The 26,780-nt window shown below is 34.5% G+C and overlaps 1 protein-coding gene across 17 annotated transcripts in view; it reads right to left on the bottom strand.

Moving 5' to 3' along the window:
- Positions 1-26,780, bottom strand: part of PCDH7 (protocadherin 7) — a 427,911-nt gene that overhangs the window by 132,058 nt on the left and 269,073 nt on the right. The window lies entirely within an intron of this gene.

Below are 26,780 nucleotides of genomic sequence, written 5' to 3'. Positions count from 1 at the left end.
CAGAAAGTGATTATAAAGATCCATATGGTCCTTGTAATCTCATAATTGTGAATGTATAGATATTGCATTATCAATTACAGATATGCAAATGTATATTTTCATGGGGTCATTTGGAAATTTAAACATGTTTTACACATTTACTTGAAAAAGTACAAAGAACCTGGACACTGGTCATTAATAGCTGTTACTTTAATGTCCTTGGACATTGAGAAACCACTTCACTACATTTTTGTAATAGTTGGTTGAATTTGGCAGGTGGAATGTTGGCCTGGAGTAATTTAGTTGCATAAAATAAAATGAATTATATTAAACCCATCCACCATTCCAGGCCTATCTTCTCTGTCACCAGAAGCTACATATCTTGGTAACCATACCATAAAATTAATCTGTGAAACTGAAAGAGTTTACATATGAACATAACTAATACATTTAATTTCAAAATAAATTTAAATTAGATATTGACATTTTATGTGTTAACTAAAGTTAGCACTTACAGAAGTGATCTACAACTAATATTTCTAAAGATTCTCTTATGAATAAGGCATTATGCTGGGTAGTTTGGAAAGAGAAAAGAAAACAAACACTGTCACTACCTTTGAAGACTTTATGATATAGAGTTATATATTAAAGACCAATATACTAATAGTTTTCCTCTTCTAGAAAGGAATGTGTTAAATGACATAATGCAGACATGAAAAAAGGCTTATGAGGGAGTTCGGAGACAGATTCTGGGTAGTGTGAGATTTTAGAAGAATCAATAAGAGTCGGAATTTGTACTGGACCTTAATGGAGGTGCAAGAATTTAACATGTCACGCTTGTAAAATATGATTTCTATATATGTATTTTCATGGCAATTCTTGATTGATAGGGACAAAGTGTTCCATGGATTGTGTTATATGTTTCCATTTGACAGACATATCTTACTTACTATGTCAACACAACCTATAAAACACACTGGGAATCATCACGTGGGTATTCACAGTACACCTCTGTAAGGATATATTATGCAACTGTCATGGACTTGGCATTTCATCATAAAGTGCAATGTGGATTGGATTTATTTGCACAATAAAGCAACTAGTAGTTTGCTGAGTTTATGCATTCTGATTTTCTGCAGAAAAAGACAAGGGCATGAAGTAGAGTTGTTTCCATTATGAGAAAGAACAAGAATGAAACTTAAAGGAACTTTCTCATTGTCAAGTCTGGAGGGTCAGCCACTGACATATATTCAGATTAACTTATGGTGACAAGATATTATCATTGATGATATGGAAAAACACAATTTCATTGAAAAGGAACTTCATCACATTAAAATATATTTATGTATCCATTCATCTAATAAATATTGATTGCCTTTGATGTGCATGTAAGAGAATTTCTCTCCTCTCACATTAGCTTATATTCTAGAACTGAGACACATATAAGAAACAAACAAATAAATACACAAGTATTTGCCATTTAGGGGTAAATCCTGTGCAGGAACTTAAAATCAGGTGAGAGAAAGTGAATGAGTGGCTGGAGAGGCCTCTGTAAAGGGACATTTATAAAAAAACTAAATGATACTCCAATTCTAAAAGATTGTTTGCCTGTGATATCATTTAAGAAAAGTACATTACTAATTTTATGGAATACGTTATATAACTCAAGTCTTATAACTTTCTCTACATCGTGGGTAAGGGACAGAAAACAATGTATTCTCATTTAATATTTTAAGCATAACAGTTATTGTTAAGATAAAAATCGATGTGGAATTGCAAAATAAAGGTGTTATTCTCTAACTGGCTTATGTGTACTTGTGCTTTCCCTTCCCTTGCTTTCTGTTCAGTTCGGTCCAGTACTGTCTCACCCTCCTCTTCACTTCTCTTCTTTTGTCATCTTGCACATTCCTGTCTTTCTTTCCTACCTAAAATCTCAATCGGTGTCATGCAAACTGCTTATAATAGAGTAGCTATAGAAACAATTTCAAAATACATGGGCATAAGCCTTTTCAGGTGACTTTTTCAATAAGTCAAGTATATTTTATCATTAAATGTCTCATTTTTTATGATTATCACGTTAAATATATATAGTTCATTCTTTAATGGCAGCATTCCAAGCATTTTTATAATTATGTTATTTCTTTTCTGTTTCCCCGACCCCTCTGGGTAGATTTTTGCTGTATAAATAGGCCACTTCCTTTTTTTTCTATAGCAATTCAAACTTCTGTGTAAATCAGGATTCTAAATGAGTTTACCCTACATTAGTACTTTAGTACTGAAAATAAATTTACTATCCCCCAAATCATAATTATTTGTCTATTTTATTCAAAAGTCTTCATAAAGTTTTCATTGCTGTATGATTTCTTTACAAATATTAGCTAAAATCCCTGAGATAATTAGCTGCAAGTCATAGCCTAAGCTGGAAATCCCCAGGAAGAAAAAAAAAATGTTCCACTTACAGGAAGCTATAAATAACATGAATGCCAATGTAACAGAATGGAGTTCTATGTGACAGGAACGTTTTTTAAACCTCAGCTATTCTATATGTAAATTACAGAATGCTAGAATTATTCCATCCCTGTCTCCAAGATGGGTCCCTCCCTTGTCTTATATTACAGACAACTGTAAAATATACAATAAACACATAAAATGTATGTGAAAAATAAGTCAAAATAGCTCTTAAGCACATTCATTATAGTCTCCTCTCCCAGAGAAACAGTATGTGCAGATATATAATAGGTGTGTGTGTATATATATATAAAATGTGTGTGTGTATATATAATATATATAAAAAAAATATATATATATATAAAATATACTCTTTCTCTGGGAAAGGAGACTATAATGAAAGAGTATGTCTAAATATATATATACACACACAAATATACACACATATTATATATTATATATGCACTTTTATATATTATATATGTGTATATACATATAATATGTGTGTGTGTGTGTCTATATATATAGACATACTCTTTCTCTGGGAAAATAATACATACATATGCAGATATATAGTATGTGTGTGTGTGTGTGTATACATATATATAGTCTTAGATATATATACACATAGTCTTCATTAAATACACAGAAATACTTCCATGTGTGCATCCATAGTTGTTACTTCCTTTAATTTAATGTTTCCACTCTTTTTCTTTAGAGAACAGGGTGTCCCTCTGTTGCCCAGGCTGGAGTACAGTGGTGCGATCATATCATAGCTCACTGCAGCCTCAAACTCCTGAACTCAAAGGATCCTCCTGCCTCAGCCTCTAGAGTATCTGAGACTACAGCCACGTGCCAGTATGCCTGGCTAAATTACTTCATTTTATTTTTTGTAGAGACCATCTCTCGCTTTGTTATCCAGGCTGGTCTTGAACTCCTGGCCTCAAATAATTCTCCCACCTAGGCTTCCTAAAGTGCTGGGATTATAGATGTGAGTCTGGACATCTGCTTTAAATTGAATAAAAAAGTTGGAAAGAAATCTCTGTTTTCTAGTAAGATAATTTCTTATTTTTACTATTTTAGTAGAAATAACTTTTCTGGCAAGATTAATGCAAGCATTAATTTTTTTCTTCTATAGAGAGATCTTATCTGAAGTTATAGATCAAATATATTTATCAAATAAAACACAGATTTTTATGCCTCATTGGTACAAAAATGTATTGAGTACATTGTACCCAATGCCTAGTAAATAACAAGACTCTCTAAAATCATCAAACCTTAAGTTTAGACATGTATTCTGTGAATGCTGCTGTTTTCCTTTTCCAGAAGGAGGCAGTTTGTAATGAAAATTGAGACATCATCTATATTTAGTTGCCAGAGGATAAATTTGGCAATAATAAACTAACATGACAAATAAATTAGAAAAATAAAATGAATATTATTTACATAACCTTGAAAGGGGGTTTATCTTTTTGTTTTGTTGTTTGTTGGTTTGTTTTGGTGTACTGGCTGATTTTTATTTCTTTTGTATTTTCTACATGGCCAAAAGGAAAGCAAACCTGAGAGATGGGTGTAGCTTTTTTCTTGTAAGAGACTATGTTTGCCAGCTTTAAATCCACTTATTGTCAAAACTTTCAAAAGAAACTATCGAGGTTTTCAAACTGTACTGTTTCTAATAAGAAGATTTGGTGCTGACTAAAATTTTCCTAATTCATTTGATGCCTGAATAAAATATAGGGAATGTATTTTTTTTTAGCAAATCCTTATATAATTAAAATATTTAACTAAAAGGCAAGAATGCACACTAAAAATAATCATTTGTTTTTGTTGATTTAAGTGACAGCATTATTGGAAAAGCAGACCTTAAAAATAATTATGGTATAGGAATGCTGTATTAAAAAAAGAAAATATATTCCAGTTTTTTCATATGTAATTTGTCAATTTCCTTTAGTATAGTCTCAAACATTAATTTTAAATAAATAAAGTGTGTTTACAGTTTTGAACTATGGTAGTGATTTGATAGGTAATTACTATAAAGTTGAGAGTTAATGAAATTGTACGTTATTATTTATTAAAAACAATTCAGACAATTCATATATACCCCAGCCTTTTCTGTGATTTTCATTCTATGGTTCCCACCTCAGTATGTTGTAAAATTCCTCATTTTAAATGTATGCAAACATTAGAACCTGTCTTATTTGCAAAGAAGAGAGAAAGGAAGAATAGAAGAAGAGAAGGAAGGAAAGGAATGGTTCTAAAACCTAGAAATCTATTAAAAGTAGCCATTATTAGCTTGTAATTCAAGATACTTCACTAGACACATGCCTGGAAAGGAGCCAAATATCAGGAATAAAAGATCCACGTTGAATTTTACAAAGAGAACAAGTTCCAAGAATAGTGACCGTATTTCAACTGACATACTGAATAAAAAAAGCAATTTGATGTACTTTCTTACAGCAGCACAGTACTTTAATATCTTCTTATAAAGCTTAATTGGTTATCTTCCAATTTTATTTTATGAATGATCTATCTATACAATCCACGCCTGCTACAAAACTGTAACCTTGTGATTGCCCTTGTCAATAGAACCTACTGTCTGCTATTTACCTTGACTTATTTTGATCACAATGGTTAATTGAGGGATATTATACATACTATAAAAACCGACAGAAAAATGATGGGCTTGATTTTTCATTCAGGTCCAAGAAAGAAGTCTGCTATTTTGATATAGGGGAAAAAAAATTTTTTTAAACAGATGTATCAGGGGAAAGAAGGAGACTGGCATTTATTTTCTATCCAGTAGCTATAATATCTTGTTTACAAAATTGCTCTAAAGGCTGCAATTATCTGCTCATCTTTTTAATTTTTAAAATATGACTGAGAAAAAAAATGAGGCTTAAAATCATCACATTATTTTTGCCACCCTTTTTCTTCTTATTCTTATTATTTCCTGTAGGTGGAGGTCTGGTTAAACATGCTCCTACCTGCCTTGGTTTTGAAACTATTACACCTATTTAAAGCATGTGACAAGAGTTGAAAATTAGACAAGTTATTAGATGGTCAAATTGTCTTCCAAAATGCTTAAGAATATTGCTTTAGTGTTGGGTGAAATGCAAATGTATTTTTAATATACAAGCAGGAGCTCTGAGGTAGAGCACTTCTACAAATGTAATTTTGACTCCTAACTCATGGCATCAACTCAGTAGAGATATTCAAACCAAGTCCAAGTTGATTCTTATTGATATATCTCATATAATCTTATCTTTTCTAGGTTTTTTAGACTTGTTACTATCCTTAAGTAAAATATTTTTTACTTTAAAATTTACCCATTTTCTCTAAAACTAAGGAGGGAAAGGCAAAGATTTACAGAAAGCAAAAAACAAGCAAGAAAATGAATAACTGCCTCAGGCCTAGATAAATGAGGTTTTATTTAAAATATGTTACTTACATTTAAACCTTTGATTTTTATTAAGTTTCTAGCTCTTAACAAACTTCCATGATAGAGAGGTTGCTTTGAGAAACCAGGAAAAAAGTGCTTATGTGGTGATCATCCAGGCATGAATTGCAAAACCCTCCCAGCTTTATAAATGTGAATGTGGATTGCTTTTGCTCTCAATACATTTTTCTCAGTACAATAAGAAGGACAATATTCCAAGTTTGAGGTTTATACCACAAGGCATTTTTGAATTTTGCAGGCATAAAAACCTGTTGAAATCTTATGATTCAGTAGGGAACACATTTCCTCCCTCTTCCTTTCTAGCATATAATTCAAAAATGGCAAAGCCAGTTTTATCTAAGCTCCCCCAAATATTCACCTTTGGCCCTATGTCAATAAAAAGTTTTACCTCCTAAGAATTGCTTTCTGGAGTTTTACTAGAAAATTCATCTTTACCTCAGCAGTCAATGAATATCAACTATTGAGATCCATCTTTATCACCCTCAACAGTATGCTTTGGGCCAAACTAAAGGTGGGGTTTGTTTTCGTATAGAGAGTATCTTATGGTTAGTTATTGGGAAAAGTCAGCCCAAAATAAATTTCCTGAAAATATCCCATACATTCTTGCTGTGTAGACCAAGGAGAGAGATGATGAATATATATAGAGAGAGAGATATAAAAAATACATCCTGATAACAAAAAAAGTTGAAAATCAATGAATGACATGTATCTAAGTCACAGAATATATTCAATTTAGTCACTGGAATTTTGCCCCATTAGAGGTTATCAGAACTTGCTACCACAGTGTTGCTGGTCTCTGTCACGACTCTTGGCAGGTCCTGTGTAGATTTAGAGTTTTCTTTAACAGAAATATATAATGTGTCTCTGTGTGTATGTGAATGTATGCACACCTTCCACCTGAATATAAATGTTACTGCACTTGCTTTCAGTAAAAATAAAACTCTCTATTGACATTCTAAACAGCTGTTTTCCTATTTCCACTAATATGAGTGAGATTTTCCAATGCCAAAAAGTGGAAGCAAGTGGAAATAACCTAAGAGAAAGACTGTCCTGCTAACCTCATATGTTTGGCAATTTATCACATGAGTAAAGCTGATCTGCCATTTTACATATACAACAAATAAAACATTACACAATATTTCCATGTTAATATTATTTTACATTTTAATTACGCAGAAGTAGTCTTATAGAAAATGGGATTCATTTTCAATGCCCTTCACTTATGTGTCAATAATTTTCCGAATTTCTCTTGATCATGATTAGGAAAGCACCCTGGCTGAAGTGTTTCACAGGCACAAAGTGACTTTGTATATTATGTGATAGGACATACAGTGTGGCTGTAGTAGGTAACAGCCAGGGGACTTATCTAAAATTACATAACTCTGCAAATTTGAGAACACAGTGGAAAAAAAGAACTGAAGTTTAAAATAGAAGAAATAAGAACTATGTTAGCTTAAGGGGAACTTTCTCCTTTAAATTACTTTTTGAAGGGATTTCTTTTAATACAAACTTACTAAACTGTGGAAAATAAAGAGGAGAATGTACCAAAAAAAAAAAAAAAAACCATGGCAGGAGGCAATCTGTGGGTATAGGAGTTAGAACAATACAATGCTGTCCATTTGGTTTTAGAAAATAGGACAAAGAGGTTGAATTAATCTTCAAAGGATATTTTACAGCTGCTATTTTTTTTTTTAAGAGGAAACCCTGTAAATTAACAAGAGAAATACAGGAAGAAAAAGAAACACTAATATTCATTTTAAATTTTTGTATTACTTATATTTTCACCATATTGCCCAGAAAATCTAACTTAACACAGTAATAACATGCATCCTGAGGATTAATTCATGAATTGAGAAAACAATCATTTTGGATATGATCTGTGAGAATGACTTTTAAAAGTAAGTTACTCAAGTTAACCAAGTTAAAATACGTCCATTTTTACAAACCATCATGTCATTCTTAAGTTAATCACTTGAATAGTATATTTTTCCCCATAAGCTACAATCCAAATTGTTTTTGTCCAAATAATAAACTGACCGAAAGTGCAACTAACGAACAGATCTCAGAAAGTGAAAATACCCAGTTGCATGAAGAAAATGTTGGCACCTCTCTGGAACTTGATTTCATTTTTTTTTTCATAATTCATTTGACTAATGCACCTTTTCTCCCCTCCAGCTGCTGTGCCGAGTGTCTGCCTTCTGTCTTAATATCTCATCATCTGCCATCTCCCAGAAGTAATTTTCTGACTGTTTCTGTTTATTGTCAAATTTTCATGACATTCTCCCCTCCCTTTTTGCAACTCCTACCCCATGTCATGCTGCAGTGACTAAGTGGTGTGCAATATTTGTAACAGGCAGGTTTATTTTACAATGAGATTTCAGGGTAAAGCATGTTCAGGCAGTAAAAGAAAAGAAAGCTGATTCCATAATTCGCTTTTCAATGAAGCTTCAAGGGTAATCACAACATGGTTGTCTTTGAATCCTGAGGTCATATACTAAAGCTATTACAAATGATTTAATAAATACATATTTAATTACTGAATCATTTTAAGTGCACTATCTAATTTTCTTACCATATATGGCACACAATTACTAGATTTCCTCAGGTTTCTCCAAGTAATTTCCATTAGCATATATTCTTGATCTTTCTTTTCCAGAATTTGGAAAACTATTTAGACAATTGCCTTAGAGAGCAGCCACATATTTAAAATAAATAAATAAATAAATAAATAAAACCCCACAAAACCATATCTTCTAGAAACTGTGTGAAAACATATGAAAATACTGTATAGCACTTTCAGAAAAATTCAAAAATAAAACTGGACATAAGTTATTTTATACTAAAATTGTGTAATGTATTCTTTTACGCTAGGACAGTCTTTGCAATGCAAACAATTGACAAGGGTACCTTGACAACAAATTCACAGGAGGAAAATAGAGGAAGAAAAGAACTACAAGAATTCTCCAAAGTCACAGTCAGTCACTTCAATACTCTTGTCTAATACTGATTACAGCATGTATTGCATACCCTAAGAATCAGGCACTATACTTTAAAAGCACTAAGTTATTCTACTCAACAAATGCAAGTGAGTATTTACAATTGCTATCTCTATGTTACAGATGAGAAATTGAGGCAGAGAGAGATTAAATAAGTCTCCAAGTCAGACAGCTTGTAATGTAGGAGAGATATTTTGTCCAAACCATCAGACTCCATTTTCAGCGATTGTAGCCACCAAGTTATACCAGTGCCCCACTTCCAAACAAGTATTTCAGGCTTCCCTAAACTTATTCCTGGTAATTTTTCCCTAGATGGTTAGCAGGGCCTGCTTTTTAAACTATAAACAATAGTAGGCTGTTAAAATAGCCATATGTAATAGATCATTTTCTGCCAATTCTATAAGGTCCTGTTTCTTTTATTTTTCTTTTTTTTTTCTTTCTTTTGTGTGTGTGTGTGTGTGAGAGAGAGAGAGAGAGAGAGACAAAGTTTCTATCTTGTTGCCCAGGCCGGAGTGTAGTGGCAGGATCCCGGCTCACTTTTACCTCTGCCTCCCAGCTTCAAGCTATTCTCCTGCCTCAGCCTCCCAAGTAGCTGGGATTACATGCATGAGCCACCACGCCCGGATAATTTTGTATTTTTAGTGGAGATGGGGTTTTTCCATGTTGGTCAGGCTGGTCTGGAACTCCTGATCTCAGGTTATCCAACCCCCTCAGCCTCCAAAATTGCTGGGATTACAGGCCTGAGCCACCGCACCTGGCCTAGGTCCTGTTTCTTATGAAGCATGAGTTCAACTCACATTATACATGACTGCAACCGTGAAACTTCCTACATCCATTTGGATCGCATCTAAATTAAACAATAAAATAAAATTAAGATTATGCCTAAATATATGTCTCCCTTTGGCCATAACTACTAGGCCTCTCAGCTAAGATTTGTTAGTGTGCAATTGAAATAGCATCCTTTAACCATGATCTTCCATGTGATCTCATTCTCATCCCTCATTTTTGCCTTATCTGCTTAAAATTAGGTTAATCATTTTCAATTCTGTGCATTTGTGCTTTAAAAAATGTGTAATAGCCTCAAATCTCCTTTGAAAATGGGAAAAAAATCTATCTGAATATATGGAAGTGTAAATGTGTTACAATTAAACATTATAGGGGCCTACTCTCATGTTGATTTTAATCCCAAAATGTACAATTGGTCCTTTTACAACCAATTAATAACATCTGATTTAATGGCTCTAAAAACATGACTAGTCCCTAACAACCGTTGCTAAAACTTATTTAGTCCTTTATTTGTATTGACCTAAGTACTTTACATATATTATTTTATTCTCCTGCCAGCTATATGAAATAGATATTGTCATCACCTGTATTTTGCAGATGGAAAAATCAGGCTCGAGATGAACTTGCCCAAGGTCACAGCATTAGCAAGTGATGAAGTTGGGCTGCAACCCAGGAAGTTATCTAATTTGACGTGTTAACCACTGCTCTATATCAGTACCATCCAAATGAGTTTTCTGCGATGACAGAAGTGTGCTATAAAACAGAAGTGAGTTTTTAATTTAAATTGATTTTAATTAGTTCATATGTAAATAGCTGTACATGGCTAATAGTGACCACACTGGACCTATACTGCCTCATGTTGCTATGTTTCACATATTTTACAAAAACATATAAACTCACTTCTACCTGTAAAACAGTTAAAATCTTTCATCCTATTCTCAACAAAGTAATGTTAACAAACACAGAGAAAAAGCGTATATGGTTTTGAACTCGTATCATGCTAATACCTAACAGAACAGAGGGAACATACTGGCAAATCATTACTTCCCAATTGTATCTTTTTTTTCACACATGAAATCTATTTACAACCTGGTTTCTTCCTTTCTAGCTGATCTGTTGATCCGTTTTTGAAGAAGGGGTGATGACACAACTGTGAAGCAAGCTTCCTTGTGTGTTTACAGGCAGACAGCTAGCACTGCCCCTGTGGCGCCTCCACTCACGCACACTTCCTTCCTTCCACATCACTTTCAGTGTTAAACTCTGTGACTGGGGAAAGGCCCACAGCAAATACATGCAAAGGAGTATTGCTTCCAGCTTCTTCTCAACCTTCCCATTATAAATAGCCCAAGCAGCACTCAGTTCCTTATAACCTCAACAACAGATAAAACAACTAACATCTGCTGAGCAGTTTGTTTCGTCCAGCACTTTTACAAGATAAACCATCTGAAAGTCAAGAAATCCTGCAATCTTGAGGCCAAATACGCTTAACTACACTTCGTGAAAAGGAAGTTAAACTCAGAAATTTCACTTGCTCAGTTTTGCAGAAGTACTATTTCACATAGTAAATTCACGAATAAAGATTTGAGGGATTTTGGTTTTATTTTGCTTTTTTTGTGTTTCATTTTGACCGCTACTTATACTAAATCATCCTGTGTGCTCAGAGGTCAGACTGCCTGTGTTTGATTGTTGTTGTAGCAATTTAGCTGTGTGATCTAGGGAAAATTAATTAATCACTCTGTGCTTCTGTTTTCTCATCTTTAAAAAGGAAATAATATTGTTCCTCCTTTTAGGATTGCTGAAATACTGAGTTTATTAATAAAGACTACTTCCAACAGTATCTGGCATGGTAGCAAATGTTCAATAAATATCAGATGTTACTACTGTTGCTATTCTTTTTGAGAGGGAGTCTCGCTCTGTCGCCCAGGCTGGAGTGCAGTGGCGGGATCTCAGCTCACTGCAACCTCCACCTCCCAGGTTCAAGCGATTCTTGTGCCTCAGCCTCCTGAGTAGCTGCGACTACAGGCGTGCACCACCATGACTGGCTAATTTTTCTATTTTTAGTAGAGGCGGGGTTTCACCATGTTGGCCAGGCTGGTCTTGAACTCCTGACCTTAAGTTATCTGCCAGCCTCGGCCTCCCAAAGTGCTGGGATTACAGGTGTAAACCACCACACCCGGCCTTATGTTATTCTTATTGATCAGTCTCACACCTTATTTTAGTACTGCCTGTACTTCCTAGGTTAGTAAATAAAGCATATTGTGCCCTGCCTTGTAAATGAGCTATCACGTGTGTATGGCTTCATCCTGTGACTTTTCTTTAGGCCGAGGCTCTGCTTCAAATTTCTCTCTCTGTGTCTCTCCTCTGGCCCATAAAACTTAGCAGAACGCAGCACGTGGGATATAACTATCGATTACATGCAAACCGAAGTTAAATGTGTCTCTCCAATGTAACATTTTTTGTTTGTTTGTTTTAATCAACGGGAAAGACTTTCCCTAGCCACTGGATAACAGGACATGTGGTCACAATAGTTGTGAAGTAAACCTCTAAGGACGACAAAGAAGCTCTTCTCCTTGGAGACTTTAGCAGGATTTGCACATTCACTCATATGGGCCTCAAAAGATTATGGGGAGAATGACATTCTTTTTCCCAGACAACCTAAAATGCTGGTGCCAGGTATGTACAAGAGAAAAGAAAACCTACTTCATTTAGCTTTAGTTAAAATGAAGAAACTGGTAAAGGTTGAGTCCCTAATCAGAAAATTTGAAATTCGAAATCCTCCAAAATTGGAACCTTTTTTTTTTTTTTTCTTAGTAATAGGGATGCTAGCTCTGTCGCCCAGGCTGGAGTGCAGTATCGGGAACTCTGCTCCCCACCTCCCGGGTTCATGCCGTTCTCCTGCCTCAGCCTCCCGAGTAGCTGGAACTACAGGTGCCCGCCACCATGCTTGGCTAATGTTTTGTATTTTTAGTAGAGACGTGGTTTCACCGTGTTAGCCAGGATGGTCTCGATCTCCTGACCTTGTGATCCACACGCCTCGGCCTGCCAAAGTGCTGGGAATACAGGTGTGAGCCACCGCGCCCAGCTGGTAATCAGAACCTTTTTGAGTGTGGACATAGTGGTCAAAGAAAATGTTCTTTGGAATATTTCCAATTTTGGGTTTTCAGATAAGGGATACTGAACTGGTAATCACAATGCGAATATTCCAAAATCCAAAACAAAATCCCAAATCCGAAACATTTCTGGTTCCAAGAACTTCGGATAAGGAATAAGAGATTGAAAACATCGAGGATTAGGAGTACAGGGCAGTAGCAATTGGTAAAGAAGAAAAAAAAATAGTATTTTTGTGGTGAAATGTTTACAATGTGGAAGCTTCTTTCAGATGTCACTGTCTCTCTAGACAGAAAATTTCTTGGTAAGATGCTACTACTTAAGATTCACTTTGTACATATTCATTGTCAAGATAAGAAAAATCCTTCAGTTGGAAAGTCTGCAAAGGAGAAAGAACCAAAAAGTTACATATTTAAATGAAAGTATGCTCCTGGGAGGGATGTTACAGAGGTGATCAGGAGGCTTAAAACAAATAAGCATGGTAAGTATTTTTAAATAAATTTTAAATAAGCCTGATTTTATTTCTTCTAGACTAACCGTGCCTTTTCAAAATTCTACTCATGAATGAATAATGTGAAAATAGTTATTACGTTTCAAAGGATGCATTTATCTATGAAAGTGTTAAGATAAAGTCATCTACTCAGAGCTAAGGTTTAGGCTAATTAAAACATATAAATTACTTGTCTTCTGACCTAAAGGAGATAGGCTCAGGCTGGTATCAGCACAAGCCGTGATCTCAGCAGGGAAATTATGATTATAAATGGAATGGAGCTTCAGATATTACAGGATTGCACATGTCAAAATATTTGGGGCTATAACTAATAGACAGAATCAATATAACAGACGCATGCATCATTCTTCCCTTTGATTTTTCTATTAAGTTGAACTTAGAATACCTCAAGCAATAATCATTTCATGCCAAAATTACAGTAAAATTTGCATGAATTACTAAAGCATAGTTTTATTTAAAGAAATATTCTACTTTATGAAATTTTGTTATTTGTTCATGTAATGCATTTTCTAGTTTTCTGGGATTATATCTCCATTTATATTCAAGTCATGCATCGGAAACTAATTTTGTTAGCATCATTGCAAAAAATCTTTCCCTCTGTATTCAAGAGCAATCTAAGTAGAGCCTATAACTCTACAAAGCTTATTTATGTCAATTTACTTTAAAAACTGGTCTACCTTAAATACATTGGAGCATTGTGAATGGTGCAGTGAAACTGCTGGGCTATTAAATGCTATTAAATTGTGCACATTGCTGCAAATAGGAACAATGAGTCTGATGTGAAACAGTGTGAACATGCACTGCTGGTGAAACCACGGTGCCTGAGTGTTTATCATTTTATTCCTTTGAAAGGCTAATATACCCCCAGAATTACATTTTTACTCGGATCAATGTAAAGATCACTCTACATTTTTGGCTAATATTTTTCAAGTGTGTGCATTTATAAGCATGTTGGGGATTCCCAATTAAGTGAAAAAAATCAGGTTGACAGAATTTGTAGGGATGAGGGAGCAATTGTTATCTATGGTTGTTTAAAATAGCAAAGCAGCTTGCTTTAAACATTGAAAGAAGCTATATTCTATCACATTGGTTCAACGTATTTGATCATTATTATTAGGAGTTTATAATTAGTTTAAATAGTGCAGTCCAAAAAACGCTTTTGTTGTTTTGTTCTTGTTTGCAATTGGTTAATAGGACTTCAATATTATACCTGTTAAGAAAATAATCACAGTGTTGAACATAGAAGTAGGGGTAAATGATTTTGTTCTCAACAACAAATATAAACGTATTGAACTTTCCTTTAATTTATGTAAATATTCTCAACAATAAAAATAACATCAAAAGGAACTGTTCCAAACAGCTTCTACAGAATCAGAGTTTTGTTCATTCTTTCTTCACCACACGATTTAATGACTGGGTTAGTAGGTGTGCTTTTTAACTTCTTTTTAAAATATAAATCAACGCTTATAAATGAGTGTGTCAACTGTGTTTGAGTGAATGCAAGTTAATGATTCCTTACATATTTGAATATATGTATGTGTATGTGGGTATGATGGTCATCAAACACATTGATGTGTAGCTGTATACAGAAACACAAACATATGCTTTAAAAAAATTTGCACTCTGACTTAGTGAAAGCACTCCTTAGATACATGAGTATAATTTTATGTTGATTTTATGCTCTCTTGTTAATCTTATTTACGTATATATAAGCATGTGTTTAATGTTGTATTATGAAAAAAATAAACTAATATTAACTTAACCAAGTTTAAAATATATTCTGAAGATAACTTTCAGCACTCATACCTACAAAATGCACAAAATCTGTCTTATTATTTTATGTATTGGGAATTAAAATATACTACATGGCTTTACCTAATTATTTTTAAATTAGGGTATATGAGTCACGCTGTGGACTATTTTATGAACTGTTCTTTGTCCACAGGTTTTTGTTACAGATGATTGTATATGTAGCCAAAATGCCCTTACTATAATCATTGAAAAGAAGAGCTTATATTGGATTTAAATACATATTAGACATACATTTTTATTATCAACATTCTTTGGCCCACACTACCACCTCTTACATTCCTCGTTTCCCCATTTAATTAATATACTTTCGATGCTTCACCATCTATATAAGAGTGTGTATTTGTGTGTACACATAGACTCTAAACTATATAAAATATACCATCACAGCACAAAGAATAGTTCACACTAAAAACAATAGTGATATCTCCTCCATTTTGTCACCATTTTACTAGCTATAAGAACCACCATTTAGGAAAGTGTTATTTTCTGGTTTCAAACTCTGTTTTACTATGTTTTACATAGATGGAACTTGTGCTATTTCTTTTCCTGTCCTTTTCTTCTCTTTTCTTTGTGTCACATGTTTTGTAGGAGAGAAGGAAAGAAGAGAGGCAGGGAGAATTGAAGAAGAGAGGGAAAAAAATAAGAGAGAAGATAATAGAAGAAAGCGATGAATGGGTCCTACCATTTAATTGACCTCATACTTATTTTAACCTTTTCCTCTTTTCCCCATAAACAACACATTTCCTAATTCTTACATCATGCTAGCTAAACGTTAAAGCCATAGAAAATAATTTTCCAGGATAGCAGATCTTTTAAACTGCCTATGATGGTGAAATATATCAATCTATCCAAAACTCATCTTATTTGCTGTGTTTAAGATATACCTTGTAATTGAAGGCCAATACGTTCAGATATAAACTAGATGTCTGTGTATATATTGCAGACTTTCCTATAGCGAGAGTAACTTTGTTCCAAAAAGAAACTCTTTTTGAATATGAAAAAAAAAAAATCCTTCTAGCTTTGACACCTACTGACCTTATTTTCTAAACATTAAAATTGACAGCAGAACCCTACTACTGATTTCCATAATCCTGTAAAATCTTTGCCCACTTCAGCCTTCTCAATTGCAAAGCTATTCCAGATGGGGACCATGAAATTTTTGCAGCAAGTTCTACAGCACATAATTTTGTTCAATATAGCTATTATGCTACACACAGCTGTATACTGCCACACAAATGAGCACATGTGCAATAGAATTCTTGTATTATAAGTTTTATAAAACTAAAATTGAGATTAACCAGCCATACACAATAATTTATTTGAAACATCAACATGTGCATTGCTCTAGGGTTATACAAATGGTGCCATTCCTTTTCCAAGAGAAAACGTTTGTCATTTAATATTCAGTATTAACACAAATGTTTTCCTCAGAATTATAATCTAAATTAGGTGCTTTAAAATACATCAATATATCATTAACTTCTTACTTTAACACATTAGATCTATAGAAGAATCAATTCTCCCTAACAATGGTGAGAGAACCTAATCACTCTCTAAATTTACTTTTAATTAGCATCATCTGCATTAATTGGTGTAGCTGATAGCAAAACATTACAGTGCATTGCTATTTTATATTTAAAATGTAATATATCGTTTGGTCCCATGTCTTTACAAAAGAGCCTTGCTCGTTTTTCCGCAATCCCTTAGTAACTATTTTTAGATGTATTGCTGAATAATCTTCTCCAGGAAATGATATGACGCTATATTAAGGATGCTCTATTCAAATTAACTTTCAGGCAACAATTTGGTCTTTATTTCCTCTGCATATTAGTGAATGTCCTGAGAAATAATTTTTCTCTCTCCTTCATCCTCTTCTCCCCCAAATTTTTGGATAAATCAAAGGAAATTTTGTATAATCAAGAAATAGCCAAGAAGGATGAACCTATTATCTATTAAATGTTTCTTATTGACTATGCTATGTTTTCACACACTTATTATTTTCTCACAAAAATTATGTTCACAGGCAACATTTCCATTGTCCTGATGAGGAGGTGAAACAAAAAACTAAAGACTAACAAAACACCTGGGTCTCTAAGTAGTTAACTAGATCCCAAGAAGTGACTTTCCAAAGGTAACACAATTCATATTCATAGCCAGGTAGAGTTATAGATGTCATAGGTCACAACCAGAGTTCACGTCCTCTGATCCCCAAGTCCAAGGCTCTTTCTGCTGCATCACATATTCTAATGGTGTCCCACCCTCTATCCAGGTACCTTCACTGTAAAGAAAGCTACAAACACATTAATAACAGGCTCTCCAGTGCAATGAAGACCAACAATTGGTTTAATCAAGACCAATTCCTGACATTTAGTTCTAGACTTATTATTTTGTTTCCAGTGACGGCTTCTTTCCAATTGCATATTTTCAAAAGCATCCTTTTGGTCTAACCTAACTTTTCTTTCATATATCTTATCTCATTTAATGACATCCCTCTTCATTTTCTACAATAGAAATTCTAGCTGTTCCTGATTATTCCATTTTCCTTATCCCAAAATCCCATCAATTTTTTAATTCTGAGGATTCTGCTCTGAAAATACATCTCTAAGACAGTTGTCTTCAAATATTAGTATGCCTCAGATTCACCTGAGAATTTATTAAAACATGGTTGCTGGACCACATCCTCAAAGCATCTGATTTAATTGTTCTGGGATAAGCCCCAGATAATTGGCATTTTTGGCCAGGTGATGTCAATGTTTCTGATCTGAGAACCAGATTTTGAGATGCACCATTCCAGGAGATCCTACCACTTTTTGCCCACAGGTATTGCATTATAGTCTCATCCGTATCTTAGATAACTATAAAAAAAACACCAACTGGGTATTTTAGTCACTACCCTTCCTCCCTCCATTCCTCAACTCATCCTGTACCATTTTAATAAGTACAAACAGAAATCTGAGAAAGTTATCAAATAACTCATGAATCTCTTCAATGGCATTCCACTGTCCAGAGATCAAGTGATCACCTTAACATTATGGTTTTCATCTACCATGATCTCCTGTTTGTTCTGGCTGTTTCTCTTGCACAAACTTTCACCTTAATCTTAGTCTGGCCAACTCTTCTCTCTTATTTAATAAATGAGCACATGGGCAATAGAATTCTTGTAATATAAGTTTTATAAAACTAAACGTCTATTTCAAAAGTCATACTCTTTGTGAAATATGCCCAAGCTTCCCCTGGCAGAGTTTGTAACTTCTTACTTAGATTCTCTCTTTTGCTTAGTAATAGCTCAATTGAATTGTTCGTTATATTTAAATCAATTATCACTTGGTTCCTTCAGAGGCTTATTTCTATTTGCCGAAGCCTCCACACACACACAAAACCAACAACTTTAGATATTGAGTACCTTATGATTACTTCCTTCTCCCACCCCCCAATAAAAATAAAGAGAAAGAAAGATAATTTGTTTGGCCCGATTACTTTCCTTTATTAAGTGTTCTTTAAAAATGTCTTGATTACAAATATATCATTCAGCATATATTATCACCACCAACACACTATGCTAATGCCAAACTGTACTAAAGAAAGAGTTCAACATTATCTGCATGATTTTAGAAAAAAAATTGTGTAGGCATGTGTCTCTGAGACACAAATGTCTAAATCAATACACAATTATTTCGGTGTAATTTAAATCACCATCTTTAAATATATACAGAAATTGCCTTGATCAACACCTCATGATATGGTCTGTCCTCATCCTCAGTTTTAAGGATTTTACTTTCTGCATGAAAATTCAAAATTTACTACCATCCACTTTTATATTTTCTGAATTATATAGTCATAGGGTAAATTCTAAAACCATTAAAACACATCTTCAATACTAAAAGCATTTTAAATTCTAAGAAAAATATCATCCAACTGGAGGTTGAAATTACCATGGACTAATTTTTATAGCCTTTTCCTTTCCTGCCATATCACAAGTTATTATTAATATTTCTTCTATACTTTCTAAAATGACCATTTATAGAATAAAAAAGAATATAATAAATTACAGAATTATAAACAAATTTATTTTGTTTTCCTCAACCACTTTATTAAATCTCTCTTTAGCTGGTAAAATTTCCCATAAAAATCACCTATCTGGAAATAATGCAAAGTTTCAGAAATAGTACATTGATGTGAACAAACAAAAAAAAAAAAAAAAGGAAAGAAGGAAAACATTCAGCTTGTGTTTAAATCACCGTGTTCAGAGTTCACTGATTTTACAGTAATACCTCTTGGCAATTAGTATCCAATTTAGCTTTGTCCAATAAATAGAGTAAATAGGCAGTTTTCCTAAGTCTAGTTAAATCATTGTTATTACTGAAAGCAAGAAAACAATTTAATCATTTCAATGCAGAGTAAAATATGTTAAAAGATGTGTTTTACAACATGGATTATTACCTTTGAAAAAGTATTTGAGTCTTTTTTGTGTAAAAGAAAAACCCAACGGTGAAATTCTGACTCCTAAGGACTGTTCTCATCAATTGTCTTATAATTAAATCTAGTTATTCCTCAGTATTATAAAAACAATGGTGAAATCTGTCTAATCGACTATACTATAAAAATAAAACTAAGGCTCACGCTTGTAATCCCCAGCACTTTGGGAGGCCGAGGCGGGCGGATCACGAGGTCAGGAGATGGAGACCATCCTGGCAAACACAATGAAACCCCGTCTCTACTAAAAATACAAAAAATTAGCTGGGCGTGATGGCGGGAGCTTGTAGTCCCAGCTACTCCGGGGGCTGAGGCAGGAGAATGGCGTGAACCCGGGAGGCGGCGTTTGCAGTGAGCCGAGATCGTGCCACTGCACTCCAGTCTGGGCGACAGAGTGAGACTCTGTCTCAAAAAAATAAATAAGTAAATAAATAAATAAAATAATAAATAAATAAATAAAGATAATAATAATAATAAAACTAAGTTTTCCCAGTGTCTGACAAGGTAAAAAGATGTTAGCAAATGTCTGTCACATTTCTACAGTTTCTGAAGGAACCCACTTTTCAACTAACAGTAGCACATCCCAAGATCATCTCAAAAGGTCTGAGCAGGTGTGCTAAACTAAGAAAGTCTCTTGAAGGGGAAGAAAACTCATTTTCCTCTTTCCTTTATTTGGCTTTGTCTCAAATCCCTTTTTTCTTCATGAAAGGCTTACTGATTCTATCCATGCTGAAAAATGTGCTCGCCTACCGGAATCACTATCCTTTCTTTATGGTATAGCCGCTGTGACAGTTATTAGTCTACCTGAGGAACATTGCAAACAATTTCAAACTCTGAGGGGGTTTGCCCTGGTTAGAATGACCACATTAAAATGGATAACTTCGTTTTTTCATTCAGCATGTGTTGACCTTTGGCTATGACCATTTGGGTGAGATAGTCAGCATGTGTTAGACGATAAGGAAAATTAGTATCAAAAAGGAAGCAAATAAAAAAGTCTAAAGAAAGGCACTAAGGTTTTGTGAAAGGGCAAAGACAAGACAGAGAGATAGAAGATACATGGATTTTTATATATTTAATTCGATGTGAATATAAATATATGTATACACATTGAAGAGGCACCAAAATGGTCACCAAAGATGTACATGTCCTGACCCCAGAAACCTGTGAATACATTAGGTTACATGGCAAGGGGTGGAGGATCAAAGTGGCTGATAATCTGACTTTCAAATGCAGAGATTATCCTGGATAATCCTGGTGGACTCAATGTAATCAAAGGGTCCTTGCACAAGAAGATGGAGGCAGGGAGGGAGCCCTGGAGAGATTCAGTGTTAGAAGTATAAGGCCCAATATGGCTCTGAAGACAGAAAAATGGGGCCACTAGCAAAGGAATGTGGGAGGGCAGCCTTCAGAAGCTGAAAAAGGCAAGAAAAGGGATTCTCCACTAGAGTCTCCAAAAGGAACGCAGCCTCCCTGACACCTTGATTTTAGTCCAGTGAGACACACTTTGGACTTCTGAACTCCAGAATTGTAACATAATAAATGTGCTGTTTTAAGCCACTAAGTTTGTGTTAATGTGTACAGTAGAAATAGGAAATAAACACACCCTTCCTCGTTCATCTTTTTTTTTTTTTTTTTTTTGAGACGGAGTCTGGTGCAGTGGCCCAGGCTGGAGCGCAGTGGTGCTATTTCTGCTCACTGCAAGCTCCGCCTCCCGGGTTCACGCCATTCTCCTGCCTCAGCCTCCTGAGTAGCTGGGACTACAGGCACCTGCCACTACACCCAGCCACTTTTCTGTATTTTTAGTAGAGACAGGTTTTCACTGTGTTAGCCAGGATGGTCTTGATCTCTTGACCTCATGATCCTCCCGCCTCAGCATCCAAAGTGCTGGGAATACAGGTGTGAGCCACTGCGCCCAGCCCTGGTTCACCTTTAAATTGCAGTCTTCCTTATGTGTATAAACTGTCTATGTCAATGTAGACCAACAGAAGAAATATAATGTAAATCCCACATAAGAATCACAAACATAATTTAAAATGCCCTTTAAGCCACATTTTAAAATGTTTTAATGATATTAATTCTAATAATGTCTTTTGTTCAATGTAATATGTCCAAATATTGTGTCACTATGTGATCAATTAAAAATTATAAATGAGATATTTAATATTCCTTTTGTTTCTACTAAATCTTCTAAATCTGGTATGTTTGTAATACCGCACATCTCAATTTTGACTAGCCACATTTCAACTGCTAAACTGTCATGACTGGCTAGCAACTGCTACATTAAACAGTCCCGATTTCACATAGAGATATTTTATCTATCACCCAAAAGCCAAGTTGGATGACAGTTTTGAATATGCCTATATTAAAAAACTATAATTTTAACATTGCAGCTGTTTTAAATGGATAGTGATTTTTATACATTTTCAAAGTTTATGCACTTTGACTTTTGCCAAAACATTGAATACATAGTCTAAACCTGAACACAGAAACTTAAACGTTAATAGGACCGTATCAACATGTGAAGTAACTTCAAATGACTAAGTAGAAGTATGAAGTATTTACGTATCAACCACACCTTCAGAAAGGCATATCAGAAAGCTGATCTTCAAATTCTATACAAATTTGATTTTTATCACCTATCTTTTCAAATTTGAGTTTCTGCTTACTCTATTTGGACTCCAATTTTTGTGGTACAAAACGAAGATAGAATGACTTTGCTTTTTTTCATCTACTTCTGAATGGCTGCTTATTTTTATCAAAGCATAGGTACAACAAAGCTGTCATGGGTCATCGTGTCAGTTCAGAGATACTGAACAGAAATAGCCAGAGTATTGGGGTGAGAACACAGGTATTTCAGGGCATCCTTTCCAATGGCTGGCTAAATTCTACAGCCTTCCATTTCTTATACTTTGAGATAATTTACATAAAGGCAAAATGCATAATTTATTTTTAATGAAATTTTATAAAGACATTTAACAAAGAGAAAATACATAATTGATTATTATAAGAATCAGTAATATTTCTGAACATTTTTATTCCAACCTAAGCAGTTAGTAGGATGCCCCCCACAACACCATTATACTTATTTTTCTAAATAAAATAACTGTATTGATATTTTAAAATGGTAGCTGATAATACAGTCTTTTTCACTGCCCATGTTAATATTCTATTCAACTAGTTACCAACTTAGCATTTTTTTTTCTCTTTCTGGTCTCCAAACTTACACATTTTGGGGATATTATGAACTGTGAATGTATACCCACACAGACACACTCTCTCTTCTAAACATTTAGTGGGCGTTGCAGGTTTTAAATAAAATTTATTACAATCTTCATATAATTTACAGTTGAATGAATGTTCCAACTCTAAGACTTTTTATTTAGGATTATCACTATTTAGCCAAAAAAAAAAAAAAATCTAAATTGAAGATGGTGTTCAAATATCTTAAAGTATTTTTTTCCTACAAAAATAATAAAAATTAAACTTCTACATTTTTTTTCCGTGTACTGACTTTAGTTGACTTTTTCTCGTAAAGTAGTATCAAAACCTAAAATGACAGTGTATCTAATACCCTGATATGACGACGCTGTTTTTTGACAGTTACCTAATACTTACGTTAGGAATGGGTTTTCCCTACAATTAACGAAGTATCACACTTTATGAACCATGTTATTTATCATCATTATCATTTTCATTGCATCTTGCCACTTTGAAGGCTCCTTCTGTTTATGTTTTAACTCAGTCTCGATTATGGTTTCATTAGACGTATGGAGCACGGCACCACCTTGGAAAAGTAAAGCATCGTGACCAGACTTGAAAGTATTTGAACACCTTACTTCTTCAATTTATTTCAAAAAATTGTCAGGCACAGTATCTACCCATGTAGGCTCACATACATGGGAAATGCAGAAACTAGCATTGGAAGAGCCACAGGGAGGCATATAACTTGGCTCCCCCAGCTTTACACACAGCACATGTGAGATGAAGGAAACATCTATAGAAGTTCTGAGTGGCAGTTTGATCTCTGAGGGTTGTCTGTCAAAAACTAATGGGACAGGGCGGGCGCAATGGCTCAGCACTTTGGGAGGGCAATACCGGCAGATCACCTGAGGTGAGGAGTTCCAGACCAGCCTGGCCAACCTGGTGAAACCCCGTCTCTACTAAAAATACAAAAATTAGCCAGGCATGGTGGCGGGCACCTGTAATCCCAGCTACTCAGGAGGCTGAGGCAGGAGAATCACTTGAACCTAGGATGCGGAGGTTGCAGTGAGCCAAGATCATGCCATTGCACTCCAGCCTTGGCAATAGAGCAAGATTCCACTCCAGCCTTGGCAATAGAGCAAGATTCCATCAGAAAAAAAAAAAAAAAAAGATTAGGATAGTAGTACTCCTTTGGCATTGATATTAACAACAGTAGTTGGGAGCAAGGGGTGAAGAGCTTGTTATATGTATTTTATGTATTTTAGTATTTGCCTTTTTATTTTTTCAATCTTTGCTGGTAACATCAGCTCCTTCTCCTTTGGCTGACTCTTGTGATTTATAAGATGATTTACAAGGTCTATTCCCTAAGCTTGGCTGCAGTAAAGAAATTAACCCCATCTGAAAGGCAACAGGGACATGGCTTGACAATACCAAAAGTAAAAACCAGAAGCTCAAGAGGAAGCATCATTATATTACACTTTTTTCTTTTTCTTTGGGACAATTCCTCAAACACTTGAAATTAGTATCATTTCCCCCTAACAGTATAAGGTTGTTGTTATGCTGAGGCATCCTGTAAGATCGTCTCATATCTTTGTGTGGCCAGTGGACAGAGAAGTGCTGCAACCCAGTGGCACTGTTGGTATTCAGCCGGATTGGGAATTATCCATTGTGAGCCACCATAAAGAATAAAAGTTTCCTTAGAGGACATGTTGCATCATAGGACCATTATGCAAAATTTAAAATAAGACTGGGTGACATGCTGATATTTACTTAACAAACCCTGTGAGCCAAGCACAATGCTCCCTGCTTTGTATTACTAGTTCATTTATCTTCAATACAATTCTATCATGTACCAAGCATTATGATCCCTGTTTTTTGGTAAGGAAACTGAGGCCTCAGAAGGCCTTGTTATTTGCCCAAAGTCATTCACCTAGTAACAGAACTAGGACTTGATAATTCATCTGTTTGATTTCAAAGACAAGGCTCTACTCACCACACAAAAGAAGTTTTAAGGACCGTTCCATGCCCAATAACTGCATGAAGTCTTTTCAAATATTTAGTAAAATTCCCCTAATAAAGAAAAATTGTGTGTATATGTGTGTTTATATATATGTAAATACTATCTTATATACATTTAACACATAAACATATATATTTTTTATATAAATCTTAATTTTAAGCAATATTTTAATTATTTTCTGTGAGGGAGGAGGCTAAAACCACAGGAAGCCAAGAGAAATAATCTAGAATTACTAAAAGGAACACTGAATCTCCACAAGAACGATGACCAGTTTTATTCTTTGGTGTCAATTTCAAATACTAAATCAAAAACATTTAACCTTTGCCTTTTAAAGTTAAATGAGAACCCGAGGATCTAAATCTGCACTGTGCAATATGATAACTACTAGCCAAATGTGGCTATTTAAATGGAAATTAAGATTAAATAAAATATTAAAAAATCAGTTCCTCAGTCTCGAGAGTGCTGATCTAAATGAAACTAAGGGCTAAGTGCTAATTTTACTGGGGATATCCCTCCTTAACTCTTTTCTTCTTGTCTAGTCTCTGCCCTCTTTCCTCCCTCTCACAACGGTGCACTTTGGAGGAAGATGAACTGTTTGTCATTTTCACATTATCTTTCATAGGATCCAGTGGGAAAGCTGTCTGTTTAGGTAAAAATGACAGCTGGCAAAACACAAACGGACCTTCTGACTCTGGGGTGAGGAGTAAGGTCCAGCCAATGGCATAATGTAGCAGGCATCATTTTAAAACTCACAACATTTCCGTGGTGACTTGAGTCTTGAGTGCTTCCAGATTACATTGGAAGAGAACGAGTTTTAAAAAGAGATGGCTGTTTGAAAAACATAACATCTAGATGGAAAGAACACAGCGTAGCGTGAAAAATAGATGAAGAAATGAACAAAGCAGTGAGCATTTACATCTATAGAATCCCCTTTTCTAAAGTGAAGAAACTGGAATACCTCTCTTCCTTACTATACCTGACCTCAGTTTTCTTTCATTACATATGTAAAGAATTATAGATACTTATTTTAGATCTACTATAAAAAAGATGGGTTATTATTATTCCCATTATGCACAAATGACTTATAAAAAAGTTTGCATTTTAAAAATGGGAAGTTGAGCAAGATGGCAATTTGGATTGTGAGGCCATGAAGCAGAAGTGGGATCATATAATGCTGTGCCCACTTTTAGCTCTTGCAAACGGTTTCAATGATAAAGGCGAATATCATTGACATCCATATTTTTAATAGCATTAATGATTTTCATAATCACAATAGTATTCTCTAACTCTAGCAAGTCTGTGGGATTATAGGAGTGGTTTGCCAAAGCCTATTTCATAGCTATTTAATAAGTGTTTACCCAAGGTAGATTGATTTATATTCTTCTTAAACATTGTACCATATATAAAAGAACACATCCGTAAACCAAAGTGACTATTTTGAAAAAGAAAACAAAAGCACAGGATAGAAAGGGTAAGAATTCTTTCTTTTTCTGTCACACATGGAATTGACATATATTAACACAAAATCATAGTAAGTAGCATTCTGGAAGAGAATTCTCTATCACTCAAGTTGCTATCATGCTGGAAACATTTTTATAGTGTATATATTCTATACATATTGTGTATCTATAGTGTGTGTCTGTATAGTGTGCATACATACATATGTAGAGAGGTACATGGACAGATGTATGCACATTGTTCAACTTCCTTGAGGCTATCATTGCATGCTTTTTTTCCTCTTTAGGCACAAGATTTTTAAATTTTGTAAAGAAAAATGTAGAATAATGCTGAATGCTTGCTCTTATTTGACTACATTATATAAAAATTATACTATAATCATAAAGAGAATTTGCCAAATAGAACTCAATATTTATTAGTGTAATAAATGCTGTATATAGTCCTTCAGTTTATTAGTCTGTATTTGTCAACATTCTAATCTGATTAACTTCTGTATTTTATTTCCAGGTACCACATATATTACCAGGAACC

Source organism: Macaca fascicularis, chromosome 5 (assembly GCF_037993035.2).
Source record: "Macaca fascicularis isolate 582-1 chromosome 5, T2T-MFA8v1.1".
In the NCBI taxonomy this organism is placed as follows: Eukaryota; Metazoa; Chordata; class Mammalia; order Primates; family Cercopithecidae; genus Macaca; species Macaca fascicularis.
This window is presented reverse-complemented; position numbering and strand designations above follow the sequence as displayed.